Source organism: Pteronotus mesoamericanus, unplaced genomic scaffold (assembly GCF_021234165.1).
Source record: "Pteronotus mesoamericanus isolate MK-2021 breed Mesoamerican mustached bat unplaced genomic scaffold, CSHL_Meso_final contig_124, whole genome shotgun sequence".
In the NCBI taxonomy this organism is placed as follows: Eukaryota; Metazoa; Chordata; class Mammalia; order Chiroptera; family Mormoopidae; genus Pteronotus; species Pteronotus mesoamericanus.
The window spans coordinates 3,557,069-3,569,690 of record NW_026555051.1 but is presented as its reverse complement, the minus strand read 5'-3'; the positions used below and the strand labels follow the sequence as shown (position 1 = coordinate 3,569,690).

The 12,622-nt window shown below is 36.4% G+C and overlaps 1 protein-coding gene across 1 annotated transcript in view; it reads right to left on the bottom strand.

The window, feature by feature from the left end:
- Positions 1 to 12,622, bottom strand: part of LINGO2 (leucine rich repeat and Ig domain containing 2) — a 324,101-nt gene that overhangs the window by 53,356 nt on the left and 258,123 nt on the right. The gene's annotated exons all lie outside the window — the stretch shown is intronic.

Below are 12,622 nucleotides of genomic sequence, written 5' to 3'. Positions count from 1 at the left end.
AATAAATTAAAGTCTATTGTTTACATTTAACATATTTGTTAATAGAGAATAGACTATTAGTTCCTTAAAGGAGACGTTTTTGTCTTGATTCATTTTTATTTCCCTCACAACTTGCAGCACAGTGCTATACAAATAGTACATGCTCAACAAAAGTTCATTGAGCTAGATTGACTTTAGCATTGAAATCATCATTTACCAGGAGACATGACTTCTGATAATTCTAAGCCAGTTCGTAACCTAAATTCTGATACTTATCAGATGAGTCATTTAGGGCATTTATTATTCAACTGTTCTGGTGAAACATACACACTAGGATCTGAAAAGTTATTACACTCAGTAATTTTGCCATTTCAGTCATGGTCTAAATCAATTAACTGACTTCTGACTCCAGGAGGATTTCAGCCACATGTCCTTTTATATTCTCTCTTTCTGTTTAAATTCAGATTGCGTTTGTGCACATTCATTTATAGTAGGAAGAGCATACATTTTAGAATACCCAGGTCAGAAAACAATTCCAGATTGGATGAGAGGCCCAGCTATATCCTCTTGGAGACCTGGCTCCCTCGTATCACCCATCCCAGTTTGTAATTATATATTTGTGTGGTTATCTGGTTAATGTGCATCTTCCTCAGAGTCTGGAGTGACCATGGGAACAGGGCTTGATCTGTTTCTATATTTAAAAAAAAACAAACATTTTTTTTGTTGTTCAATTACAGTTGTCCCCATATTTCCCCCATTACTTTCCCCTACTCTACCCAACTCCCCGCCTCCCACATTCAATCCTTCCCCTCCTCCGTTGCCTCTGTCTGTGGGTCCTTGTTTGGCACAGTCTCTGGCCCAGGTGAATATTCAAAAAAGGTAGCTGAATAAATTACTGAAATCCAAGAGAAAGCAGAATCTGAGCTGAGTTTTGAAGACAGGTAGGAGTAACTGACCCAAGAAGATGAAAACGGAACACCAAATGGGGTGGTGGTTTGAAATGGGGGCATGGGAGAGGGCAGAAATATTGGGGGAGACCCTCAGGAAGTCTATTTAATTCAGCAGGGACCTCTCTGTCTTTGCTGCAGTGTGTGCCCAGCAGGAGTGGCTTCCAGACACAGGTGTGCACTATTATCAAATATAATTTCTAAGACCATCAAGGAGCCCAATAATACTGAACAGTCAGGATATGGGAGTTTTTGTTGTTGTTGCCATTGTTTTTTATTAGACATATGCAGTCAAGTTGCTTTTGTTATGCAAGAAAAGGAAATTTCCATGATGCACATAAGTAGGCAGTGTTTCTGAAGGTGGCAGGTTACAGATGTTTTCCTCTACTGGAAAAAGGAAAAACATAACCAGCTTTCCTAAAAGCACATGACTCTCACCTGGGTAAACAGCTTCTTTCCCAGAGAGTGTGATCGGCCAAGGTCATACACATTCAGTGGTTCTCAGTCAAGTAGTCATGTCAAACATTTCTCACTATTCTATAATGTTCTGTGTCCACCATGGACATTTCAGAAGTTTAGAACACGGCTAGCCATTTTAACCATAGGTGACTTGTTTACCATGTTCTTTATACTGCCTTGGTGAGGGAATGATATATCTGTGCTTGCCAGCAACTCCGAGGTGACATTAGAACAAATGAGGTAGGATTCTAAAATTTTCTTCAGGTCCCCATTGTTTTTTCCTTCTCCTACCCTTTCTTTTGCTAGTTGTGTTTCTTTTCTTCTTTCTTCCCCACAGTTTCTATCTAATTCTCGACACATCCGAAAACATCCAGTATCCAATATCCCAAACCCATGCACTTATTTTGTATGTAGAGTGTGCAATATTTTCTCCTCCAAAGTTTTATTCAAAGAATGTGGCTGCTCACAAATGTCCTGTTGGGCTGCAGGCCTGTATGTTTTGAGCGCATATATGTTTGGGTGATTTCTGTCTGAGATTCCTTTCAGCTGCTGAAAGAAGCAGACTAGCAGAAAATTTGGATATATTTTCAATATATAACCTTTTATATTTTGATCATAGCTTTGACTATGATCAAAAATGCATTTTGCAAATCCCCACCTCTCCGAGGCAGCCACGTCAGAGCAGAGGGAAAAAAAAGCTTCATGAGAAAGTATCCAAGATGCATAGATGACCTTATCATTTTGAGAGAGTCAACCTGCTCAGAGTTCCTCCTTTGTCTGGTTTCTATTAAAGCTATTGAGAATGGATTCAGTGGACTGCACTTCCTGCCTATCTTCCTAGCAAAGTAAACCCAGTGACATCAGAAAAATACAAAGGCGCCTGTGTGTACTGATAAGCAATTATCACTGGGCTAAACAGATAAGGTCTAGGCCTATCACAGAGCAAAGACGTTAAGATTTATTTATAGTGTTATCAGGAGAGCTTTGTTACCCATGCAAAGCTCCTTCTAGGAGAGAAAAAAAATCAAGAGAAAAGCAGTAAGGGGAGATTATATTTCTTGCAAACATTTACCAATCAAAACAAGAAACTCTGAATGCAAAATTGAAATAAAATCACAAAGTCAATTTTAAATGGGGGAAAGAGCCACAGAAAACGTGGGCCTTCTTAAGATCAAAGGGAGAAATCCTTACCAAAGATTAAAAAAAAAAAAAAAATCCTTACCAGAGATCAGAATAGAGATGGGTTATGAGAGGGGAAAAACTGCTAAGACATTACTTTTACAAATGATTTGGGATTGAAATAATGTATACAGCTTGTATATGTCATTGAGAGCAAGAGGGAAAACTTATGGAACTGTATAAAATGGCTTGCATTAGACTAGAACTATTAAAAATAGGAAATAAAATCAGGATTCAAAGATTTTCTTTTAAATTACGAAATCCAAGTTGTTCATAAAATGCAGTTTAAATGATGAATGTGATGATTAATTAATTGATATTAATTCCAACAAACCTTTTTAACCATAGTATCTTTTGCCCCAATAGGTCTACAATAATTTTTCAAGGAAAAATGAAACTTTGTTAGGGAACACTTCTTACTGTTCTTAAAGGCACCATGCCTAAAATGAAAACTGAAACTTGAAAAAAATAGGAAGAAAATAACTTCTATTATTTCTATACCTAACACCCAACAAATTAACTCATACTTAATAAGAGTCTGTACAACTGAAAGAGCCACACCTGCGTGTTCCTGAGCAATGTGTGGTTTCCTAAGGATTATCATCTTTTATTTTCATAACAACCCTCTAATGGTTGGCTGGACAACCACATCAATTCCTATTCTACTGATGAGAACACTTACATGACTTAAAGTTAAAAAACAAAAACAAAAACACCACAATATTATAGACCAGGTTTTCAGGTTCCTGGTTTGGTTTTCTTTCCATTGTGTCAAGGTGCCACTCACAAACAACATAGTGTCCAGAAGGTTCAGCAGGTAGGTTCTTTCTCTGCTTATCTTTCATGCAGCATCTTCCATGGAGCCTGGGCAGTGTGGGGTCTCCCTGCATGCCTACTGAATGACCAATTTGTTGTTGTTGTTGTTGTTGTAATCAGGAGCTTTTGTTATCTGATCTAACACTGCTCCCAGATTATGACAGATTATTATGTGAGTGAATTTACCCTACCCCACTCTCAGTAGAGGCCTGCAAAGGTGGGCAGACTTTCTGTGAAAAGCTACAAACTAGGGAGAAACTCAAACAAAGATTATTTTATTGAGTGGCAAATTAATGGAAAATACTAAAGTTTAACTTAATTCCCATATGATTTTTCTCAACATTATGGTATTTATCCACTGTTTAACCATAACTTGTATGCTCTTACAAAATATACATCTATCATCTATCTGTTTATCATCTATAATACTTATACGATAAATAATGTGTATAATTTATAATGTAACCCATGCAAATATAATCAGCAAGGCACAGTGATACCTTCCCAAATCACAGCGGTCACGTTAAAGTTAAGTACAATTTTACTCTTGCAGCTTCTCTTCAACATTGTACTGGAGTCTCTACCCAAGACAATTAGGCAAGAAAAAAAGCATCCAGATTGCAAAGGAAGAAGTAAACTATGTATTGTTCTTAACTTTATGATCTTATATACAGAAAATTCAAAAGAATTGACTAGAAATATTAAAACTAATAAGTGAGTTCAAGATATACTATCAATATAAGTATATAAGTATTCATTGTATTTATTGTATGCATCAGCAATGAACAATCTGAAAATGAAATTATAAAACCAATTCTATTTACAATAGCATCAAAAAGAATGAAGTACTTAGGAATACACTTAACAAAAGAAATTGTTGAAAACAATTAAAGAAAACTTAAGTAAATGGAAAGACACTGTATATTCATAGACTGGAAGATTTAAATTGTTAAGATGACAATTCTCTACAAAGCAACTTACAGATTTCAGTGCAGTCCCTATCAAAACCCCAATGGCTTGCTTTGCCAAAATGGAAAAGTTGATATTAAAATTCATATGAAAGTAATTTTAAGAAATTACTAATGGGCTACTTGTGTCCCATATGAGAGGGTCATAAGTAGCCAAAAACAATCTTGAAAAAGAAGAAGAAAGTTAGAAGACTTCCACTTCCCAATTTCAAAGCTTAGCACAAACAGCAGCCAAACCACTGTAGTGCTAACATAAAGATAAACATAGAGACCAATGGTATAGAATTGAGAGACCCAAAATAAATCCTTCCATTTGTATCTATTGATTTTTGATAAGGTGCCAAGACAATTCAAAGGGGAAATAATTTTTTTTTTAAACAAATAATCCTAGGATGACTGTGTACTCAAATGCAAAATAACTAAGTTGGACCTCTACTTCACAATATACCCAAAAATTAACTCAAAATAAATCATAGATCCAAGTATAAGTATTAAAACTGTAAAAGCTTTACATGGAAACTCAGGAATAAATCTTCCTGATCCTGTGTTAGGTAAAGCCTTCTGAGATATACACAAAAAGCACAAGTGAAAAAAAAAAATGGAGTTCATCAAAATGGAAAACCTTTGTGCCACAAATAATAAAAATGAGTAAAGTAAATAGGCAACCCCAAAAAGGGGGGGAAAAACCATTTGTAAATCATATATATCTAATAAACTTTGATACAGATTATAGAAAGAACTTTTATAACTCAATTATACAAGATAAATAATCCAATTAGAAATGAGCAAAGGATTTGAATAGATATTACTCCAAAGAGGATATAAAAATGACCACTAAGTATATGAAGGGATGCTCAATACCATTAGCCACCAGAAAAGACAAATCAAAACTATTAGACACCCACTAGGATGGACTGAATAAAAATGACAGACAATAAAATTGTCGGCAATGACATGAAGATATGGGAGCCCTCATATTGTAGGTGGGAATATAAAACTGCAACATCTTTGGAAAACAGTTTAGGAGTTTCTTAAAAAGTTACTGTGTTAACATTTACCATATAACCCTGAAATTCCATTCCTAGATGGATACATTCTGACAATACATAGCCACACAATATATATCCACACAAATGACAATATGTATATCTACATAAAACCCTGCATGTGAATATTCATAGTACCATTATTCATAATAGCCAAAAAGTGGAAACTACCCAAGTGTTCATCACGTGATGAATAAAATGTGATATATCTATACAAAGGATTAGTTTGGGAAGTAAAAAAAATATATATATGTTACAACGTGAATAAACTTTGTAAGCATTATGTCAAATGAAATAAATCAGTCACAAGAGACAACATATTACATGATTCAATTTTTATAAAATGTCTACAGTGGCAGAATGTGTATTTGTGGTTGCCAGGGGTTAAGGTGAAATAAGAAAGTGACAGACAAAGGATATAGAGCATTTCTTTCTTTCTTTCTTTCTTTTTTTTTTTTTTTTAATTATTTATTTGTCCTTAGAGCAGAAGGTAGGGTGAAAGAAAGAGAGAGAAATGCTGGTGTGAGAGAGAAACATCAGCTCTCTTTTGTATTCGCCCTGACTAGGGATAGAACCCCTGACTAGGGATAGAAGCTGCAACTCAGGGCATGTGCCCTGACTGGGAATTAAACCAATCTAACCAGTGACCTTTGGTTTTGCAAGACGATGCCCAACCAACCAAACCACTGTGGTCAGAGAAACATTTCTTTTCTTTTCATTTTTTTGTTTGGTTTTACTTTTTTATTGAACTTATTGGGGTGACATTAGTTGATAGAATTATATATGTTTCAAGTGCATAATTCGATAATATATCTTCTGCATGTTGTATTGTGTGTTCACTGTACCAAGTCAAGTCTCCTTCCATCACCATTTTTTGGGGGGGTTATAAAAATGTTTTAAAATTGATTGTGGTGATAACTGATCCCCTGTGAATATTTTTAAAACCATAAAATTGTATATTTATATATATATATTTATAAATTATATATATTCAACAGATTTTGGCCATAAATTTGTTCTAATTAAAAAATAAAAAGTTAAAGTCCTGACTAGTGTAGCTCAGTTGGTTGGGCATCATGCTACAGGTGAAGGGCTGTTGGTTCGATTCCCCATAGGGGTTGTGGGTTTGGTCTCAGGTAGGGGCGTACAAGAGGCAACTGATCCACATCTCTCTCCATCTTTTCCTCCTTCTATTCCCTCTCTTTAAAAATAAATAAATAAAATCTTTTTTTTTAAGCTAAATATAACTGATATCTAGGCAGGGAGTTTCAGTTGTAAGAGCCCTGAGTCTGCCAGATTCTGCTCTAACATAGTTTATAACCTGGACACCTGGACAATGAGACCTCACTCCTCTGGGTCTCACAGTTTTCCTTGCCAATGTATACGCGGTGGTTGTTTCTCATGCATCGTAAACTTCTTTTGGAATAAAATCTTACAAAAGCTCAACCTATAAAGCAGAGAGAAGCTCTGTTTCCCTGGTTCAAATGGGGATAGAGGTTTTAGATCCTACTCATGTATGTTTCTCCCTGAGTTAGCCCCTGCTTCATTCTCAAGTGTCAAGGACACTGTGGGCTCCATTGTGTTCCACAGAATGTTGTTCTAAATTGGAACATCTAAATTGGCTAAAAGATGCCTCCCAACCTTAACACTGTAGTGTCCATGGCCTACCACCATGGGGCTTTTAGCACACATTTGGATGTGACCTATGCTGCCAGGAAAAGCTGGGTGAAGGTCAGAGACATTAAATGAGTCAACTGGCCTGGGGAACGAGGTTGTGAGTAGGGAGGGATACAAGGAAACAAGAAATAAAGTCAAAAGTAAGGGAGCAAGGGAAATTGATTTTCAGAGCAGCAGTGAGGAACAAAGGCTGGATTTTTGTGGCATGAAAAAAAATCAACTACTGGTGCTAGAATTTTCTGAGGAAGGAAAATACATTTGATTAGGAAAATCCCTTTATAGGTCTTTTGGGAGTAGAAGGTGAGGCCCGAAAGGCATGAGTATTTGGAGGAAAGGAACCGAATGCTATGTAAATTAACCTGCATTGCAGATTAGCAAGAATTTGGGAGTGTGAGGGGAGGGAAAAGAATAAGAACCCCTGATGCGGGAACATGGATGGATAGCTGAAAAGCTTTTAAGAACAGAAAGGAGTTTGCATTTCTGGGATGTAAACTGCTTTCTACTCCTCCAAATCCTGCCTTAAGTTTACTGCACACACAAATGACGGGTGATTTAACAGTAGGAAGTCAGGCAGATGGGTGAGGTTATATAGGTCATTTTTCCATTTGTTTGCATCAGAAGTGATGGATCTTTATTTCATGTATGTGTGGGTTTGAAGCTCCATGGCTATAGGGATTGATGAGTCCTGTGCATTGTCATCTTGCTGGAGTGATTAGATACCTGTAGTCACAGACTGTGAGGGGGCCTCAGGCTTCTCCCAGCAGGAGAAGTGCCCTGATGAAGAGGATGCCTCCTGCGTTGGACAGACAACAAGACAGCATGAACTGGGACCCACGGCAGCCCAAGTGTACCAACAACCGCCTTGCCTGTCTGGGGACAAGTGGGCTCACCTGGCAACCCTGTCTCTTAAAGATAGTAACACTGTCACTCTTATGATTAGATGGTTACAAATGCATGGCTTCTTCTAGGGTACAGAGGAGTTTGGTGATTATTCTCTTTTAAACCAGCCTCATGTTGATACAACCCCACCCACTTTCTTCCCCCTGTGAATTGAGTTACAGCCTCACTAAAAGAAATTGGATTCCTGTTCTCACAGTAAATAAAGCATATTACTCCGTCTTTTGGGAAAAGATGGGAAAAGAGTGAAGGGAAAGGGTAATTTGGGGATGCATGTTTGAGTTCACACACATGCGAGTTTATTTATGGGGAGGTTGTGAAGGTATGTAGGAGTTGGTCTGATGTTGATTTTATGTCCTTGCTTCTGAGAGAATGGAGAGTTTTAAAAATGCTGGCTTATCTTACTTTTTAGGTGTTACCAAAAGGGTTATTGGTTATACATGGTCTACCATTCAAGGTTATTAAAAAAAAAGAGGATTTATTAATCAAAGTGAGGGTCTTCAGGGTCTTCAGTGTCCTCTAACTTCTAGCCTTCTCTACTGCCTTTACAAAGGTCCGTTCAAGGGCAGCGAATGGAGTGTGATGCTGATGCTCGATTCTCACTTGACTAATTCAGCTGTATCTCCTGCTCAAGAAAGAACCGCTCCAGTGCAACAGCCCTCCTTATCACTAAACTCGTTCCCTGCCAGTCCCTCTCGACTGCCTGTCTAAGCCACTCTGCTGCTCCACAGGTCACTCTTCAAGGTCCAGTCCAGAGTTATTTTAGTTGGGGTTCACAGCTTTCCCAGGATGATCTTTTGATCATAGTTGCCACTTCCCTGGGTAACACCCAGTAATATCGCCAAGGAGTCTACTTCCTGTCTTGTCATTTACATTAAAAAACAAAAACAAAATAAAAAATCTGTCAACCTAAATTTGACTATTAAAAGAAGCATCATCTTATCTAAGTTTTTGTTGCTTTTTCTGTGAGTCTCTGTACTTGGAAAGCATTAGAATCGTGTGTAGGACTTAGAGAGACAAAGATTCCTGGACTGCACCCTGTTTCTGATTGTGTAGGTATGTAGTGGGGCCTCCTGAGAATTTGCTTTTCTAACAAGTTTTCAGGTAACGTTGATGTTGCTGGTCTATGGTTAACACATTGAGAACTGCTTTACAAATTTCAGAACTATAGTGTTACAACTATGTTTTTTCTGATCTATAGGCATAATTACATTTTAGGGTGGTGACAAAGAAAACATTTGACATACAGTTTTCCCCATTTCTGATTGTACTGTTTTATTCTTTTAAAAAAAATTTTCACATTAATTCTCTTTCCTCCTGTGCCAAGAATGAGCTGAGAGAGACTCCCCACATTCCCAATAACTGGAATTTATAAGAAGGGTGGTGTGAGAATGAAGCCAAAGGAAGCTGATCAGCTCATCTGCTATACTCAGGAAAAGCTCTGCTATTTAAACTAGTGTGATCACTCCTTCCTTTAGCCAGTCATTCAGGAATTGACTCATCAGTCATTCAGTCAATTAGCAAATCATCCAAACATTCTGCAGCTATTTTGCTTGACCCTTTAATCAGTATTTTAAACAACTATTAAATACACCTCTGTAAAGGAATGTGGAAAAATGGGCAGATGGTGATTAGAGGCTGACAGTTTCTTAATGCTTACCTGGGCTTTCCATTGTGAAAGCTGTGCCTTGCTTTACAGTGGGCTTCCAGGGTACTAATAGGAAGTCGAGGCTTTCCAGAATGAAGGGATTTATAATTCTCTTTGGGTACCCAGATTTTACTTGGAGTTGGAAATCAATAAATACAAGATCATTATTACCTTAATCCTTTTACAATGCAAATTTGTTGATGATAGGGTTTTCACTAGTTTTGATTGTTACACATAACAATATTTCTAGCTAAAAAATGGGGCATTCGTTGCCCTTATTTTTTTTTTTCAATTCTTTCTTTAATCCCTGGGAAGAACTAAAGAGGTGAAGAGGTACATGCTCTGGTATTTCCGTAGTGAAGGTCTTAATGCTTTGACAGCTTTCAAGTTCACATGTAAATAATCTTTTCTAGCATATACAGTCTTCCTACCACCATTGTGTAGGATGTGGTTATCACCCAGAAATTATAGCAAGTTAATTTAAAGGCTTTATTAAATTATTCTTAGGAACACATGAACACAGTTGGTGTTCTTGATCATTTGGAAAATTAAATTATTCTTTAGAATTAGCCTACTGAGCTAGAAGAAAATGAAGAACACTCACAAAAAGGGGAAAAGTGACAAAAATTCAAGTGACTAATGGTTTTTAATTATAATTGCATAAAAGTCTCTTGATACAAGTGCTACTTAGTGTTTTGATAATTCCTGCCACTGATCCATTAGGCCTCTTCATACATTTGTAAGCACCTAGAGTAGAACACAGAAGAACATCAGAGTATTATCTAACTGCACTCAAGTGCTTTGAATTAGATCAATTTAATGGTACTCCTAACCATCCTACCATTAGCAATTTCTGGGTGTATGAACAACGACAAGCAGCTTCCAAATGATATACTAGTTAATGGTTTTATGCTGGGAAAGAAAAGAAAGTTTATAACAAAGGTAACATTTAGTTTGTGGTAACATGTTTTCTTTTTAAGTCCTGATGATTATGAGTGATGCTACTACAAACACTGATGTGATAGGTTTTTATGTGAACATAAGCTTTCATTTCTCTAAAACAAATTCCTAGAAACTGGATTATTGGGTGACATGGTAATCATATGAGTATATGTTAAGAAGGTCTGATTTCAAAGAGTCCTTATGAGATAATTCTATCTGTAATATGGTTATAAGAATCTAGGTATTTGTTTTATATGTTAATACTTATAGGACTATATGCAGAACTGGAGTCCAAGATTTCTAAATGAAGAATTAGTAAATATTTGAATTAGAAAAATTGCATATGACAAGCACATAGTGGGACAGTAATGTACTGAAAATTTTAAACTAATTAAGAATTTTTACTGCAAAGTCTATAAACAACAAATCCTTAATGAAAGAATTTTGAGGTTTAATGTTTAAATAAGAGTGGACCATTATTCCTTTTCTCTGAAATTCAAAGTGTTTAAGATTGTCTGACAAATTTATATAAGTGTTACTTGTGATGTTGTAAAAGCTTTAAAGCCTTCATTATATTAGATAAACAGGTCTTAGAAAGAATCGGAGATCCTCCCACCAAAGGGCAGGGATACTAAACAGAGTAGTTTTGCCTTTAATAAACAGAGTCACTATATGCTTTATGGAAAACAGGAATAATCATTAAACTGAAGCTGTCTCTTCCCCTTTTCTACTCTCAAGAGAAGCCATCAGCAAATGGTGATCCCACCTTGCCTTAGGCTAATGCTACAATGGGATCTTATTTATTGACTTGTTCATTATACAAATATATATTGGATGCAACTATATACCACAAACTGCTGAATGTTTGGCGTTTGATGTGAGAAATTGGACTCTGACTTTACAAAAGAAGTCAAATAATCACACAAATATTTAATTAGCAACTGTGCTAGCCACTTTGAAGGAAATGTAAAAGGGACTGCCAAGAAAAAGACACATCAGGGAAATATTAGGGGGATGTAGCTTTTCTGAAGTTCAAAGAAGGCTTCTTTGGGGAAGTAACATTCGATTTTAATTTTGTAGCCCATGACCTGCATTTACTGATTCCAATTTCCTTTTTCCTCTGTATTCTGGCTAATAACTGAGTGATAATTTCAGGGTATTTGCATTAGGTTCCAAATAGGACAAAATTACTTTAGAACCTCGCAGTAGGTACAATGACAGGGTCTTAGGTGGCACTCTGAGAAGAGGCCTGGCATTATCTCCATGGTTTCTGATGAAGTTCCTACCACTACCAAACATTTATACCAGACCATCTGAGGAAACCAAGAGTTGCAGAACCTGTTATCCCCTAGGCGACTGTGACGCTCTAACAGAGGGTTTAATTCTTAGGTGTGGTATTCAGGACTAGGAAGGAGAACATGATACGCATTTGACAAACATGACATTTCCAATCAGAGGCTGAAGCTCATATACTGAGAAATACCAGCTTCTAAATTACAGGACCTGGTCAATTTTTTTTTCTTATTATTTAGCAATGAATTAGCAAACATACACTAAAAGCTCACTATGATTAGGGAGCAGTGGGTAAACAACCACGGAGGGAAACAAAGGAAAAGCAGAACTTTGATCAGGCCTTTCATGTTACTACTTGGGCAAACAAAACTCACCAATTAAACAAATGAAGGCAATGACAAAGAATATTATAAGTGATAAATAATATAATCAAACATTTTTAATCTGTGAGTCCAAAATGAATACCAAATGAAAAAGTGATCAGATGTATAAAAACTTAACAGGGCTTATCCTGAAGTGGTAGAGTTATGACAGATTCCTTGTTTATTCTTTTTGCTTTTTCTATAATTCTACATTTCTTCCCATAAGCTATTTTCCTTTAAGACTACAAAAGTAGTAAAAGTTTTATAAAATTTATATTCAAGTTTATTGATTCTTTCTCAGATTGTGTCCAGTCTACTAATAAGCTGGCAAAGATATTCGTCATTTTTTTTTTTGATTTATAGCATTTTGAATCTTTCTCAGAGTTTTCATTTTTCTGATTACATTACC